Source organism: Schistocerca gregaria, chromosome 7 (genome assembly GCF_023897955.1).
Source record: "Schistocerca gregaria isolate iqSchGreg1 chromosome 7, iqSchGreg1.2, whole genome shotgun sequence".
Lineage (NCBI taxonomy): Eukaryota > Metazoa > Arthropoda > Insecta > Orthoptera > Acrididae > Schistocerca > Schistocerca gregaria.
Genome location: NC_064926.1, coordinates 215,894,697 through 215,900,696, shown reverse-complemented (window position 1 = coordinate 215,900,696; position 6,000 = coordinate 215,894,697).

The window sequence follows — 6,000 nt, the reverse complement described above, 5'->3', positions numbered from 1 at the left end:
AGTATGCGGTACAAAAGGACATGTTGTGCACTTCACTGTTGATGGCAGAGTGTAGATGTATAGTTCATTTAAAATTACTTGATAGCTGACATCTGTCACTTGGCACTACAGCGTTGTCACATCGGCTATTGCTTGGTTAAAGGTGACATGGAAACATGGTGGGGTAGCTTCACAAATGCTGAAATGCTGTTCATTTAACGTGGTGCAATGTGGGAAGCAGCTGCCATCAAGCATGGTGGAAATGCAAGATGCTCTGTCCACAGCTGATTTTAAATGGCCAGTGACTGAACTGTGGCAGACAACATGCTTTGTAGCCCTCAATTTACACTCATGTCCTAACCTAACCACAACCTCTTGATGTGCAGTGTATCCAAGAAAAAAGTGGTCAGTAACCTGCAGGAGAACTATTAATCATACTTGCTTTGCTCATGGTGATTAGAGCTGAACTGTAGGAGAAATCTCAAAACTGTAACTTCTTGCTTTGCTATGCTAGCTGACATGATACCTGTTGATGAGTTGTCCTGGTTGGATACACACAGATTACAGAAGAAAGATGAAGAAAAAAGTCAGTATGATGATGAAACTGATGCAACAGAAGGGTAAAAATAATTTTAAAAAATGATTGAAACCAATGAAATGACATAATAACAATCAGTCATTTTGGTAAAGATTTGAGAAACAAAAAAAAATTTTGTTACCCCCCAATATTCGAACATATCTTTTGGGATCGCAAACTGTGACAATACCACCCCACTACAAAAGACCTTCTTTTTGTGGTAGTATGTCTGTAAGAATCAGTTCCAACTATCATTTCCCTTCAAAATGGATGGTTTTACACCATTTCGTATGAAGTTTACCTGCTGTTGACCTATATCTGCGATGATAATTGAATATCCTCCTCCCACGAACCATGGATCTTGCCATTGGTGGGGAAGCTTGAGTGCCTCAGTGGTGTAGATAGCCGTGCAATAGGTGCAACCTCAACGGAGGGATATCTGTTGAGAGGCCAGACAAACATGCGGTTCCTGAAGAGGGGAAGCAGTCTTTTCAGTAGTTGCAGGGGCAACAGTCTGGATGACTGACTGATCTGTTTTTGAAACATTAACCAAGAAGGCCTAGCTTTGCTGGCACTGTGAATGGCTAAAAGCAAGGGGAAACTATGCTGTAATTTTTTCCAAGGGCATGCAGCTTTACTGTATGGTTAAAAAAATAATAGTGTCCTCTTGGGTAAAATATTCCAGATGTAAAGTAGTCCCCCATTCGGATCTCTGGGCGGGGACTACCCAGGAGGACGTTGTTATAAGGAGAAAGAAAACTGACATTCTACGGATCGAAGTGGGGAATATCAGATCCCTTAATCAGGCAGGTAGGCTAGAAAATTTAAAAAGAGAAATGGATAGGTTAAAGCTAGATATGGTGGGAATTAGTGAAGTTCAGTGGCAGGAGGAACATCATTTCTGGTCAGGTGAGTACATGGTTATAAATACAAAATCAAATAGCGGTAATGCAGGAGTAGATTTAATTATGAATATAGCTATAGGAGCATAAGCAAGCTCCAACAAACAGCATAGTGGATGTATTATTCTAGCAAAGATAAACATGAAACCCATGTCTACCACAGTAGTTTAAGTTTATATGCCAACTAGCACCGCAAATGATGAAGAGATTGAAGAAATGTATGATGAGATAAAAGAAACTATTCAGATAGTGAAGGGTGACAAAAATTTAATAGCCATGGGGGAATGGAATTCAATAGTAGGAAAAGGAAGAGAAGGAAAAGTAGCAGGTGAATACGGACTGGGGGTAAGGAATGAAAGAGGAAACCACCTGGTAGAATTTTGCACAGAACTTAACTTAATCAAAACTAACACTTGCATTAAGAATCATGAAAGGAGGTATATGTGGAAGAAGCCTGGAGACACTGGAAGGTTTCAGATGATTATATAATGGTAAGACAGAGATTTAGGAACCAGGTTTTAAATTGTAAGACATTTCCAGGGGCTGATGTGGACTCTGACCACAATCTATTAGTTATGAACTGTACGTTAAAACTGAAGAAACTGCAAAAAGGTGGGAATTTAAGGAGATGGAACCTGGATAAACTGAAAGAACTAGATGTTTTAGAGAGTTTCAAAGAGATCATTAGGGAATGATTGACAAGAATGGGGGAAAGAAAGACAGTAGAAGAAGAATGGGTAGCTATGAGAGATGAAATAGTGAAGGCAGCAGAGGATCAAGTAGGTAAAAAGATGAGGGCTAGTAGAAATCCTTGGGTAACAGAAGAGATGTTGAATTTAATTGATGAAAGGAGAAAGTATACAAATGCACTAAATGAAGCAGGCAAAAAAGAATACAAATGTCTCAAAAATTCTATCAACAGGAAGTGCAAAATGGCTAAGCAGGGATGGCTACAGAACAAATGTAAGGATGTAGAGGCATGTATCCGTAGGGGTAAGATGGATACTGCCTACAGAAAAATTAAAGAGACCTTTGCAGAGAAGAGAGCCACTTGTATGAATATCAAGAGCTCAGATGGAAAACCAGATCTAAGCAAAGAAGGGAAGGCAGAAAGGTGGAAGGAGGACATAGAGGGTCTATACAAGGGTGATGTAATTGAAAGCAATATTAAGATGGAAGAGGACGTAGATGAAGATGAATGGGAGATATGATACTGCACGAAGAGTTTGACAAAGCACTGAAAGACCTAAGCCGAAACAAGGCCCCAGGAGCAGGCAACATTCCATTAGAACTACTGATAGCCTTGGGAGAGGCAGCCTTGACAAAACTCAACCATCTGGTGAGCAAGATGTATGAGACAGGCAAAATACCCTCAGACTTCAAGAAGAAAGTAATAATTCCAATCCCAAAGAAAGCAAGTGTTGACAGGTGTGAAAATTACCAAACTATCAGTTTAATAAGTCACAGCTGCAAAATATAAACAAGAATTCTTTACAGACAAATGGAAAAACTGGTAGAAGCCAATCTCGAGGAAGATCAGTTTGGATCTTGTAGAAATGTTGGAACACATGAGGCAATACTGACCCTAAAATTTATCTTAGGTGATAGATTAAGGAAAGGCAAACATATGTTTCTAGTATTTGTAGACTTATAGAAAGCTTTTAAAATTTGTTGACTGGAATACTCTCTTTCAAATTCTGAAGGTGGCAGGGGTACAATACAGGGAGTGAAAGGCTATTTACAATTTGTACAGAAATCAGATGGAGTCATAAGAGTCGAGGGGCACAAAATGGAAGCAGTGGTTTAGAAGGGAGTGAGACAGGGTTGTAGCCTATCTCCGATGTTATTCAACCTGTATATTGAGCAAACAGTAAAGGAAACAAAAGAAAAATTTGCAGTAGGAATTAAAATTAGTGGAGAAGAAACAAAAACTTTGAGGTTTGTTGACAACATTGTAATTCTGTCAGGTACCTGGAAGAGCAGTTGAATGGAATGGACAGTGTCTTGAAAGGAGTATATAAGATAAACATCAACAAAAGCAAAACGAGGATAATGGAATGTAGTTGAATTAAATCAAGTGGTGCTGAGGGAATTAGATTAGGAAATGAAACACTTAAAGTAGTAGATGAGTTTTGTCATTTGGGGAGCAAAATAACTGATGATGGTCGAAGTAGAGAGGATATAAAATGTAGACTGGCAATGGCAAGGAAAGTGTTTCTGAAGAATAGAAATTTGTTAACATTGAGTATAGATATAAGTGTCAGGAAATCTTTTCTGAAAGTATTTGTATGGAGTGAAACCATCTATGGAATTGAAACATGGACAATAACTAGTTTAGACAAGAAGAGACCAGAAGCTTTAGAAATGTGGTGCTACAGAAGAATGCTGGAGATTAGATGAGTACATCACGTAACTAATAAGAGGTACTGAATAGAATTGGGGAGAAGAGGAATTTGTGGCACAACTTGACTGAAAGAATGGATGAGTTGGTAGGACACATTCTGAGGCATCAAGGGATCATCAATTTAGTATTGGAGGGAAGCCCAGAGGGTAAAAAACATAGAGGGAGACCAAGGAATGAATACACTAAACAGATTCAGAATGATATAGGTTGCCGTATTAACTCAGAGATGAAGAAGCTTGCACAGGATCGAGTAGCATGAAGAGCTGCATCAAACCAGTCCCTGGACAGAAGGCCACAACAACAGCAACAACAATGACAACAACAATTGTATATTTGAAGCTGAATCGTGTCTTGTCCATAAGAATCCAGTAGTCTTTTACTAGCAGTGACCACTTTTTGTACCTTTTGGCAACACCAAACGCTTCAGACTTTGAGGAAGGAGGAAGACACCTCCAACATATGAAGTATCAACTACCAAGTAATTATAGTTAGACTATAGATGTGGAAGGAAGAGGATTACAAATACCCCACCAGTACTGTAAACTACAACTTACTCTCTGCAGAGATCATGGTTTATAGACTGGGATGTTGTAAACAGCACACAATGTCCATCATGACTTTGCTATGTGTTTCCGACACAACTCTGCTATAAAGGGATGGCTGCCTCAGCTACCTGTCACCTACTTAGCTGAGAGTTTCATCCATTATGAATAAAATGTTCTCACACTGGTTGCACTGCAACCTTTCTCAAATGATTTTAAAGAAACTATTTGTTAAAACAATTATCCTCATAAATCTCAAAGTCAGTCAGTTTCATGATGAACTGTCTATTGTGTCATTAAGGCATATAGTTACTATGATATTTCCATATTTAGTAAGGTATTGTCTGAAATTTGAATAGTTTGCAGTGAAAAATAGGGGTCACTATGAGCCTGCATTTGGTGCATGTTAGATCACATATTGCTCCATTTGAAATAATCACATATTGCATATGAAATAGATCTAACATAACAGATTTTTCTTTTAACTTGAGGCAAGATCTGCATCTATCGCCAATCTGAAGAAAGTTGGTTTATGTGCACTAAAGTGACAAGAGTCATGGGATACCTCATAATATTGTGTCGGATCTCCTTTTGCCCACTGTAACACAGCAACTCAAAGTGGCATGGGCTCAACAAGTTGCTGGAAGTCCACTGTAGAAATATTGAGCCTTGCTACCTCTGTAGCTGTCCATAATTACAAAAGTGTTGTCAGTGCAGGATTTTTTGCAAAATCTGATATCTTGATCATATCTCATAAATATTCAGTGGGATTCATGTTGGGCAACCAGGTAGCCAAGTCATTTGCTTTAATTGTCCAGAATGTTCCTCAAAGCAATAGTGAACAATTGTTGCCTGGTAACATAGCACACTGTGAACAAAAAAAAATTCCACTGTTACTTGGTAACATGAAGTCCACAAATGGCTGCAAGGTCTCCAAGTAGCCAAAGATAACCATTTCTAGTCAATGATCAATTCAGTTGGACCAGAGGACCCAGTCGATTCCACGTAAACACAGTCCACACCATCATGGAGCCACCACCAGCTTGTGCAGTGCCTTGTTGAGAACTCGGTCCATGGCTTTGGGGGGTCTACGCCACATTCAAACATTACCATCAGCTCCTACCAGCTAGAATGGGGACTCATCTGACCTGGTCATGATTTTCCAGTCATTTAGGGTCCATCTGATGCGGTCACCAGCTCAGGAGAGATGCTGCAGTTGATGTAGTTGGCAAAGGCTCTTGCTTTGTTCGTCTACTGCCATAGCCCTTTAACGCCACATTTTGCTGCGCTATCCTAACAGTTACATTCGCCATACATCCCATGTTGGTTTCTGTTGTTATTTCAAGCAGTCTGTTGGCACTGACAACTCTACGCAAACCCCACTGCTCTTGCTCATTAAGTGAAGACCGTCAGACACTGTGTTGTCAGTGGTGAGAGGTAATGCCTGAAATTTGGTATCCTCGGTACACTCTTGACACCATGGATCTCAGAATATTGAATTCTCTAATGGTTTCAAAAATGGGATGTCCAACACATCTACTTCCAACTACAATTCTGCATTCATAGTCTGTTAATTCTCATTATGTGGCTATAATC